An 11731-nucleotide genomic window follows, 5' to 3' on the forward strand; every position below is an offset into this window, starting at 1 on the left:
TGCAGGTCACTTTTAACTTATTCTTACCTCTCAAGTACTAACTAACAACAGTAACTTATTAAGGCCCCAAGTATTCAACATCTTTTCAGCCCATATCTTACAAATTCTCTGTAATCCTCCAAGAAAATAGATCAAATTCATAGACACTTATATTGTTAAATCTGTCACAGCAACACCATGTTCTTCTTGCTATCTGTTTCTTTTTTTTTTTTTTTTTTTTTTAACCAGGGTCATTATGGTTTGTAATAATTTGAAAAGAAGGAATAGGGAAAGATATGCAGATTTCTTGGAAAATTTAAAAGTAGTGATATTCCTCTGTAGGTATTTATGGAAAACACTTAATGATATTTTTTCAACCGAAAATAAAACACAGAGTAACAGTTTCTGTTTTGAATGGTTCTACTACATTTTACTTCAAACTACAAAAACGATTTCTTCCCACATCAAAGTCTACTTCATTTAAATTCATCATTTATCCATAGGGTAAAATTACATATTATTCTCCCGCATACTAACCCACACAATATACTTACCCATGCTTTATGCTGTTCTTGGTAATCTAATTTCACTCATCTACCAGGATCATTTATTCTAGAAGGTGACATTAAAAGTCTTATACTTTCCCCTTCATGTCTTCTTCTCTGTCTTTTCTTTTAATCATTTCTTTTAATTGACATTTTCCTTATTTATATTTTAAATGTTATCTCCTTTCCTGGTTTTCCATCTGGAAGCCCCCTATCTCATCTAACCTGATCCTGCTTCTAAGAGGGTGCTCCCTCACCCACCCACACATTCCCTTCAGCCTCCCTGCCCTGACATTTCCCAACACTGGGGCATTGACCCTTCACAGGACCAAGACACTCTCCTCCCACTGATGCCTGATAAGGCCATCCTCTATTACATATGCAGCTGGAGGCATGGGTCACTCTACATGTACTCTTTGGTTTGTGGTTTAGTCCCTGAGAGCTCTAGAGTATCTGGTTGGTTGATATTTTGTTCTTCCTATGGGGTTGCAAGCCCCTTCAGCTCCTTCAGTCCTTTCTTTAACTCCTCTACTAGAGACCCAGTTCTCACTCCAATGTTTGGCTGCAAGCCTACACTTCTGTATTTGTCAGACTCTGTTAGAGCCTCTCAGGAGACAGCTATATCAGGCTCCTGCCAGCATGCACTTTTTGGGATCTGCAATAGTGTCTGAGTTTGGTGGTTGCATATAGGATGGATTCCCAGGTGGGGAAGTCTCTGGATGGCCTTTCCTTTAGACTCTGCTCCACAGTTTGATTACAAATTTCCTCCTGTGAGCATTTTGTTCCCCCTTCTAAGAAGAACTGAGGCATGCACACTTGGTCTTTCTTCTTCTTGAGAGTCATGTGATCTATAAAATGTATATTGGGCATTTCAAGCTTTTGGGCTAATATCCACTATCGGTGAGTGCATACTATATGTGTTCTTTTGTGATTAGGTTATCTCACTCACTATGGTATTTTCTAGTTCCATCCATTTTGCCTAAGAACTCCATGAAGTCATTGTTTTTAATACCTGAGTAGTATTTCATTGTGTAAATGTATCACATTTTCTGTATCCATTCCTCTGTTGAAGGACATCTGGGTTCTTTCCTGCTTTTGGCTATTATAATTAAAGCTGCTATAAAATTAGTGGAGTAAGTGTCCTTGTTATATGTTGGAGCATCTTTTGGGTATATGCTCAGGAGTGGTCTAGCTGGGTCCACAGGTAGAACTATTTCTAATTGTCTGAAGAAACTCTAGACAGATTTCCAGAGTGACTGCACTAGCTTGCAATCCCATTAACAACAGAGTAGTCTTCCCCTTTCTCCACATCCATTCTAGCATAAGCTGTCACCTGAGTTTTTAATCTTGCTATTTTGACTGGTATAAGGTGGATTCTCAGGGTTTTTTCTTTTTTGATTTGTATTTCTCTGATGACTAAGGATATTGAACAGTTCTTTAAGTGCTTCTCAACCATTTGAGATTCCTCAGGTGAGAATTCTTTATCTCTGTGCTCCATTTTTAATAGGGTTATTTGGTTCTCTGGAATCTAACTTCTTGAGTTTTTGTATATTTTTGGATAATAGCCCTCTACTGGATATAGGGTTGGTAATGATCTTTTCCCAATCTGTAGGTTGCTATTTTGTCCTATTGACAGTATGCTTTGCCTTACAGAAGCTTTGCAATTTTATGAGGTCCCATTTGTCAATTCTTGAACTTAGAGAAGAAGCCAAGGTGTTCTGTTGAGGAAATTTTCCCCTGTGCCAATATGTTCAAGGTTCTTTCCCAATTTTTCTTATATTAGTTTGATTGTATCTGGTTTTTGTGGACATCTTTGATCCACTTGGACTTAAATTTGTACAGGACCATAAGAATGGTTCGATTTGCATTCTTCTACATGCTGACCTCCAGTTGAACCAGCACCATTTCTTGAAAATGCTAACTTCTATAAACTGGATGGTTTTAGCTCCTTTGTGAAAGACAAATTGACCCTAGGTGTATGGTTTAATTTCTAGGTCTTCAATTCTATTCCATTGATTTACCTGTGTGTCTCTGTACCAATACCATACAGTGTTAACCATTATTGATCTGTATCACTACAGCTCTGTAATACGGTTTGGTGTCTGATTTCCCCGAGAAGTTTTCTTATTGTTGAGGATAGTTTTCACTCTCCTGGGTTTTTTATATTTCCAAATGTATTTGAAAATTGCTCTTTCTAACCCTATGAAAAATTGAGTTGGAATTTTGATGGGGATTACATTGAATCTGTAGATTGCTTTTGGCAAGATGGCCATTTTTGCTATATTAATCCTGCCAATCCATGAGCATTGGAGATCCCCATCTTCTGAGTCTTCCTCAATTTTTTTCTTCAAGACTTGAAGTTCTTGTTATACTGATTTTTTCACTTGCTTGGTTAGTCACACTGAGGTATTTTATGTTATTGTGACTATTTTGAAGGGGTGTCCCCTTTCTAATTTCTTTTCTCCACCTGTTTATCCTTTGAATAGAGAAAGGCTACTGATTTGTTTGAGTTAATTTTTTACTCAGCCATATTGCTGAAGTTGTTTTTAAGGCTTAGGTGTTCTCTGGCAGAACTTTTTGGGTCACTTAAGTATACTATCATTTCATCTGCTAATAGTGATATTTTGACTGCTTCCCTTCCAATTTGTATCCATTTTACCTTCTTTTGTTGTCTGATTGCTCTGGCTAAGACTTTGAGTACTATATTGAATAAGTAGGGAGAGAATGTGCAACCTTGTCTAGTCCCTCATTTTAGTGGAATTACTTCAAGTTTTCTACATTTAGTTTGATGTTGGCTACTGACTTGCTGAATATTGCTTTTACTATATTTAGGTATGGGCCTTTAATTCCTGATCTTTCTAAGACTTTTAACATGAAGAGGTGTTGAATTTTGTCAAATGTTTTCTCAGCATCTACTGGGATGATCATGTGTTTTGGGGTTTTTTTTTTTGAGTTTTTTTATGTAGTGGATTATGTTGATGGATTTCCATATATTGAACCATCACTGCATCCCTGTGATGACGCCTACTTGATTATGGTGAATGAACATTTTGATGTGTTCTTGTGTTCGGTTTGCAAGAATTTTATTGAGTATTAGGTATTTGTGTTAGATTCCCTTTGATGTTGGTATCCAACAGCCTAAAGGGGAATAGGGAAACTATACACTAAAATTTCAGAATAAAGTTCTATTTTTAGCAGAGTGCAGCAGACAATGGATCACTCCACCACTGTGAACATGCTTCTCACCAAAGTCATGCATGTGAAAGGCAGTCAAAGTAACTGAAACAGCCAGACATATAATGCAGTTCATCCCAAACTGAAAGGTGAGGTGAAGAGAAAGCACAAGAAGACACTAAGTTTATCAAAACAATTCAACTCCTCTTTTTGTAATGCCTATCTGGCATTATACCAATGGTGTACAAAGAGAGGCCCGCCAGAGCCCCATTCCCCACAATACTCCTAATGTTGTTTGAGGAAGGGCAACGAAATAAGCAGTAATTACCTCCAGTCATGAGAGCTAGGCATGGAGATACTGGAATAGGATAAGTCACTTGTTGATCTGACAAAATGCCTCCAAAAGAGTGCCTCTTGGACAAAGACTCTGCTCCTCAACTTCCCTTCTTTATGAGCTATAGTGAACAAGTGAGAAAATAGCATTTGCTACAGGATGCCAGTTCCTCTACCCTCAATGCTTACATTTAATGAGCAAAGTATGTTGAGAGGTATAATTGAATATCCATGTTTATGTCTGCCTTCTGAGGATGACAGTTTTGGCATGATTCTAATAAGTTTCTACAGATATTTTTTCACAGGATAGATGTTTTAGTACAGTTTGTGGTCTGACCAAAAATGCCTTTAGTAATGTTTTTGCCTATCACACTGAAAAAGTCTATGCTCCTAACATCCAATACAAAAGTATCTGTTTGTAAAATGGCCCTGCTATTGGTAATAGATCTTTTATAAATGCCCTTTGTGCTTGCTCTGCTCCAGAAACTCTTCTTACATGTAATAGACTGGTTTCCAACTATTTGGCCAACTTCTATCATCTAATCTCTGTTTAAACTCTGTATCACATGTTTATTGATCTGCCTATGTTTGCATGTATATGAGTGTGTGTGTGTGTGTTGTGCCATTCAAATTAAGTATTTTTTTCATAGAATGCATTTTGATCATATTTACTCTTCTCCCAACTCCTCCTAGGTCTTCCTCACTTACTTTGTTTTCTCTCTTCTTTCCTCCTTTTCTTCCTTTCCACTGTATCTCTCTTCCTTCCCTCCCCACCATTCCTCTGTATGTCCATCCATCTGCATTCATCCCCTCAGCTTCCTATCTTTCCCTGTGTCTCTCTACTCTCTCTCTCTCTCTCTCTCTCTCTCTCTCTCTCTCTCTCTCTTTCTCTTTGTTCTCTCTCAAAGCCAAAAACAAAACAAAAATGAAAACACAACTCAACCATCACATATCCAAAAATTAGAAATAAAATGAAACAAAAATCTCAGAAAATATCAATGAGTCTGTATTGTGTTGCCCAAATACTTTTGGCTATATGACCTGCCCTGGAATGTGGTTGATATACATAATGACACCCCACTGGAGAAAGCTGATTATTTCTTTCCTAGCAGACATCAATTGCAAATACCTTCTTATTTATGGGTAGCACTGTGTTTCTACATTTCTTTCTCAGTTCTGGGGTTTGTTGGGTTGAGCAAGCAGGTCCTGTTCATTAAATCACAGTCTATGTGACTTCATAATGTATTAGTACTTTTATATCTGACACTATTTCCTTAGTTTTATATATTACCTCTGTCTTTTACAAGCTTTTTGCCTCCTTTTCCATATAGATTATTGAACCCTAGAGGGAGAAATTTAATAAATACATATCATTTAGAACTGAGTGTTCTAATGCCTCTTCCCATTTACAGATTTTCTAGTTTTGGTACATTGCATTAATTATAATCCTGTGAACCAAACACTTTTCTGATAATGATTGAACAATATACTTATCTATGGGGATAGTAATACAACATTAGGAAATATTTTATTGTTACATTTCTGTCTTAATTGATGATTCAATGCTGTGAAAGTAGATTTATTTGCTTCAAGACAGCAAATAAATCCATCATCTGATTGGGGGCTGGTTTGCAATTTTAAGGGGTGAGTTCATTACCCACATGGTGGGGAATCAGGCAGCAAGCAGGCAACCAAATTGCTAAAACAGAAACTGGGTGCTTAACTGTTATCCACAAGTATGTAAAAGGGACTAAGACATAACTAGCATGAAATTTTTGAAACGTCAACTCCCAATAGTAGTGACTCATTACCTCATCACCTCCAACAACCTTCTAGTTTTTCCTAAATTTGTGTGTGTGTGTGTGTGTGTGTGTGTGTGTGTGTGTGTGAATTTTGTGTGAATCTTGCTATATTTCTTTAAGAATTTATATAAGAAGTTTTTGGTTAAGGTACAAGTGTCAAGTGTCTTCTTTATATAAGATTATACCATGTGCAAATAGAAATATTTTAACTTCCTTTTTTCCTAATTGTATCTCCTTTGATTTCCTTCATTTTTGTTTTTGCTCTACCTCAGAATTCAAATATTATATTAAAAGGGTATAGTGACATTATCTCATGTCTAGTTCCTAGATTTAGGAATTTTCTCTATATTTAAAATGGCGTTGTGATCTGGCTGTAAGTTGAATTTATTATATTGAGATATATAACTTTTACTTCTAGTTTCTTTAGAATTTAGGATGTAGCTCATGGATAGCTGTTTTTCAAATGCCTTTTTTTTGCCTCTAATTTTATTATCAAATGATTTTTTGCCTTTCAGTTTGCCAGTGTGACGGATAACATTTAATTGATTTAAATATTCAAACTATTCTTCCATTTGTCGATGAAGCCAATTTGATCCTGGTAGATAATCTTTTGAATTAGTTCTTGAATTCAATTTGCAAGTATTTTATTGAGAATATTTACTTCTATATTTACAAGGAATATTGTGGTAAGTTTTTATTTTTATTGTGTTTTTCTTGGGTTTGGTATTAGGATAATAATGGCCTTATAAAAATACAAAATATTCCATACTTTGAGGAGTATTGGTGTTATTCCTTCTTTGAACTTCTGGCACAATTCTGCACTTCGTCTTCCCAGCTATGGGTTTTTTCTTGGAGAATTTAAAATTATTATTCAATTTCAGTACATATCAGGTGTCTGTTTAAATTGCTCATTGCTTCTTTTTTCCACCTGCTCATTGCCTTATAAATATAATAAATCAGAAATTGCCATTTTCTTTTTATAGTGCTTGGTCTCCTATGATATATAGATTTTTTTCAGAAACCATGTTTTGTTCAAAACAGTAGTTGCCCCTAATTGGCAGGGCGTGCTACCTGGCGCTGGGAGGTGGGGCAAGTTCCCGATCCGCAGGTTCTCGGTAAATTAGGGGTGGAGTTGGGTGAGGTAGAAAGAAAGTTGTCCCAGCGCTGGTGGATGCTTTACGGTCCCGGATGGGGCTTGCACTGCCTGCGCTTCTGTCTGGTTGACCAGGACCATTGCCTCTCTAGAGGGCACTAGGGGCTGCGGAGCTCAGAGGCTTAGGATGTGCTTCAGGAAGACCTCATAGTTGATGCAGTCGTTGCTGTCCTCATGGCCTGCCAAAACAGTCTCTACCTCTTCCTCAGTCATCTTCTCTCCGAGAGTGGTAAGAACGTGTCTGAGCTCTGCTCCCATGACTTTACTGTTGCCCTCTTTGTCAAACACACGAAGCCCGTCTAGGTAGTCCTCATATGTGCCTTGGTCCCGGTGCTTGGCCACTGCCTGCAGCATAAGCAGGAATGTCTCAAAGTCTACACGCCGGGACTTCAGCTCATCGCTCTTGGGGTTCTCCAGGACCTTAAGCACCTCGGCATTGGTAGGGTTCTGGCCCAGGGCCTGCATCAGGTCCCCCCACACTGGCTGTACAGGATCTTGCCATCACCCACTCGGTCAAACAGCTCAAAGGCCTCTCTGAACTCCTCCAGCTGGTCCTTGTTAAACTCGATCACCACTTTGGAGAGATCAACAGGGGGCTCCTGGGTTTTCGCAGGGGTCTGGGGGGCAGCTGGCTCGGCCTTGGTCTTGGCTAGGGGTCCCTGCTGGGCAGCAACAGGCTTCTTAGAGATGGGAGGCCTGCAGGTTTCTTCACAGAACGCATCCTTCTTGGGAGGCATGATGTCAGGTGGCAGAAGAACAGTGTGCCAACAGGGGACCCATCTCTTCTTCTGGGTCCGAGGAAGGGGGCAGATGGGGCGGGACTCCATGACTTATAGATTTTGCTAACATACATTACTATTTCTGATTTCTCAGTGTATTTAATATCTTCCTTTTCAGCTCATTTTATTATTCACATAGTCTTCTTTTTCTATCATTTGGTTTTTATTTACATAGGGTTTATCAGTCTTTTGATTATTTAAAAAATTAGAACTCTTCATGACTGTGTGTATTGTTTTGTTTGTTTTTTATTCCTTTGATTTTACAGCCTAAGTTAATTATTTCTTGTTTATTCTTTTTAGCTATTTCTTCTTATTTTTTAGAGTATTTTGGATTTGTTGTTAAATTACTAATATGAAATTTGTCACTTTTTAAATGTAGTCCTTAGTGTTACTAAATTGTCTCAGAACTTTACTTCACCTATATCCCGCTAGATTTGGGCAAGTGTTTTTTTTTTTTTAATCTTTATTTAATCTTAAAAAGTTTTAATTAAAAAATTCTGCTACAATCAACTTTTATTTATTAATGAGTTGTTTCACTTCCATGAAGTTGCTTACTTTTTTTCTCATTGTTTATATTCAGCTTTAACCCTTGATGATCTGGTGGGATGCAAGGTGTTATGTCAATTTTCTTATATATATTTTGTGTCCTAACATGTAGTCAGTTTGGAAGAAAGTTTGATGAGCTGTTGAGGAAAAATATATTCTTGTGAGTCTTCATCAAATGTTCTGCCTTCCTTGTGGCAGTTTCATTTGATTTATGACATTCTAAGACCAAGTATTCTTTGTTTTTTCTGGATTATCTGTGTCTATAATGAAAAGAGAGATGAAAGTACCCAGTCTCAGTGATAGAGGTTTGGTATATAATTTTCCAATTTGAAACATGTTTCCTCTTTTTGAAATTTGGTGCCCTTACACTTGGAGCAAACTGCTTAAAATTATAATATTTACTTGATAGTTTTTGGTTTTAATAAGAGCAAAGTGTTCATCCTTATCTCTTCTATTTAGTTGCAGTTTGAAGTCTATATTTAGATGTTAATATAGATTCCCCTGCTCTCTTCTTGTGTTCATTTGCATAGAATAGTTTTTTCTACCTTTTTTCTACCCTAAGATGATATCTGTCCCTGATAGTAGAATACATTTCTTGGAAGCACCAAGAAAGTTGGGTCTGTTTACTAATCCAAATCATTAGTTTGTGTCTTTTTCTTGGAGGAACTGAAACCATTAATAATGAAAATTATTAAAGATCAGTGTTTATTTATTCCTGCTATTTTGATGTACTGCTGTGGTGTTTCACTGCTTTTGATGAACTTTTCTGCAATTTTTTGCTTCTTGTGTCCTCTTGGATATAGTTAACTTTCTCTTCATACTAGTTTTCCTTTCATACAAGTTTTCCTTCCTTTGACTTCTATAGAGCTGAATTAGTAGGCATAAATTACCTACATTTGCCTTTATCATGAAAAGTTCTCTGTCTCTGTTGATTATAATTGATAGTTTTGCTGGTCAAAGTAGCCTATGCTGAAATTTTTGTTTCATCAGAGTTTGTATAACATCCATCCATGTCCTTGTGGTTTTCAGACACTACATTGAAAAGTCTCTGACAAATCTCTATTGAAAATCCAACAACCACTTCTGCTCAATTCCTGGTCCAAGAGGGACCTGCCTGGTGCCTCTGTTGCCCTCTGGGCACAAGGAACCAAACAAGTCAGGGAAGGACCACTTCTGATTTCCTCTATGCAGGGTTGAAATCCAGTTGCCAGGACACCAACACCTGAAAGCAAAAGGTAAGGAACAAATCTTCTGCTCCAAACAACATGGCCTGGTGGCCAAAAGACACCTAAGGTAGGAGCAGTCTGGGACAGGAAACTTCTGGTTTCTGCCTGTGCCTGGAGCTGAATAGGTCTCACAGATATATGTACTCAAATTCCATGGGAAAGAGGGCTGGACTCTGAGGAGTGTGGACAATCTTGAGAGCTCAGAGGAGACCGCCACTTCTGCTCACATTCCTGGACCAAGAGGAACCTGCTTTGTGCCATATGATACAGGAACCTAGGACCAATTAGGGTCAGGACCCTTCTGGTTTTTATCTGAGCCCAGAGCAGAAAGCCACTCTTCACGAGTGCTGACACACCTGAGAGCAGAGGTTAGACCAAATATTCTGTTACAAGTAAGCTGCCACAGGCATCAAGACACACAAACCCAAGAGCAGTTCTCTGTTTCCAGATCCAGCTGAAAGAAAACAGGTCTACAGAAGTGCTGATACACCAGCTTACAGGAGGGTAAAGCCAATGTCAGAAACAGCAAGACAAGCTAACACCAGAGACAAACATGATGGTTAGAGGCAAGCAGAGGAACCTAAGTAACAGAAACAAAGAATATTTGGTATCATCAAAGCTCAGTTCTACCACTGAAGTAAATACAGAATATCCAAAAAGCAAGATTTGATTTTAAAATCACATCTCAAGATGATGATACAGGACTTTAAGAAGGACATAAATAACTCCTTTTAAAGAAAATAGGAAAACACAGGTAAACAAGTAGAAGCCCTTAAAGAGGAAACACAGAAATCCCTTAAAGAATTACTGGAAAACACAATCAATAAAACAGGTAAAGGAACTGAATGAAACCATCCAGGATCTAAAAATGGAAATAGAAACAATGAAGAAATAACAAAGAGAGACAACCCTAAAGATAGAAAACCTAGGAAAGAGATTAGGAGACATAGACACAGGAAACAGGAACAGAATACAAAATATAGAATAGATGCCTGAGATACCGACAGGAGCCTGGAAGGGACTGGATCAACAGATCTCTACACCCCAAAATCCCATGGGAGGAAGCTAAACCTTCAGAGAAACGAACACGCCTGGAAGCCAGAAGAGACACGCTCTGCACATTTTCTGACTCAAGAAAACACCAAATGCCATCTGGGACCCTGGTGCATGGGGGCTCCCGGAAAGGTTGGCACAGGTCCTCCTGGTTACTGCCCACGTGGAGAGCTCATGAGCAACACCCCACGAGCAAACTTGAGCCTCGGGACCCACAGGTAAGACAAACTTTTCTGCTCCAAGTGAACTCCCTGGTAAACACAGGACACAGGCCCACAGGAACAGCTGAAGACCTGTGGACAGGAAAAACTACAGGACCGAAAGCAGAACACTCTGTTCCCATAACTGGCTGAAAAAAGAAACAAAACAAAACAGGAAAACAGGTCTACACTCACTCTGACACAGGCTTATAGGGCACACTCTGGCCACTTTCATCAAATAGCAGAACAAAGTAACACAGGAATAATCCCAGTGGCAAGAGGCAAGCGCTTGAGAACTCAGAAACAGAAACCAAGACACATGGCATCACATAGACCAATTCTACCAAAATAACACACAAATATCCAAACACACCAGAAAGCAGATCTGGTTTCAAAAATCATATTTGATCATGATGCTGGAAACTTTAAAAAGAACATGAAAAACTCCCCTTAAAAACACACAAAACATAAATAAACATCTAAAGCCTACAAGAGATCACAAAAAATCCCTGAAGATTCCAAAAACACAATCAAACAGTTGAAGGAATTAAAATGGAAATAGAAGCAATCAGAAAAGAACACAAGGGAAACAACCTGGATGTGGAAAACAAATGAAGAGACAAGGGCCGTAGATACAAGCCACCAACCGAATACAAAGAGATGGGAAGGAAAGAATCTCTCTCAGGAGCAGAAGATTCATGAAATCATTGATTCAACTGTCAAGATAATGTAATGGAAAAAGCTCCCTGGTCCAAAACATGCAAAGTCAGGACTCAATGAGAAGATCAAACCCTAAGGATAATAAGGTATAGAAGAGTGAAGACTCCCCAACAAAAGGGACCAGTAAATATCTTCAACAAAATCATAGAAAAACTTCCCTAACCGAAAAAAAGAGATACCCATAGGCATACAAGAAGCCTACAGAACTCCAAATAGATTGG

General features: G+C 38.2%; 1 pseudogene; it reads right to left on the reverse strand.

Annotated features, from left to right (window-relative positions):
- Positions 1–7100: 7100 nt before the first annotated feature.
- On the reverse strand, positions 7101–7723 carry LOC116888771 (annotated as a pseudogene).
- Positions 7724–11731: the final 4008 nt, after the last annotated feature.

The sequence above is a fragment of the Rattus rattus genome, chromosome X (assembly GCF_011064425.1).
Source record: "Rattus rattus isolate New Zealand chromosome X, Rrattus_CSIRO_v1, whole genome shotgun sequence".
NCBI classification, from domain to species: domain Eukaryota; kingdom Metazoa; phylum Chordata; class Mammalia; order Rodentia; family Muridae; genus Rattus; species Rattus rattus.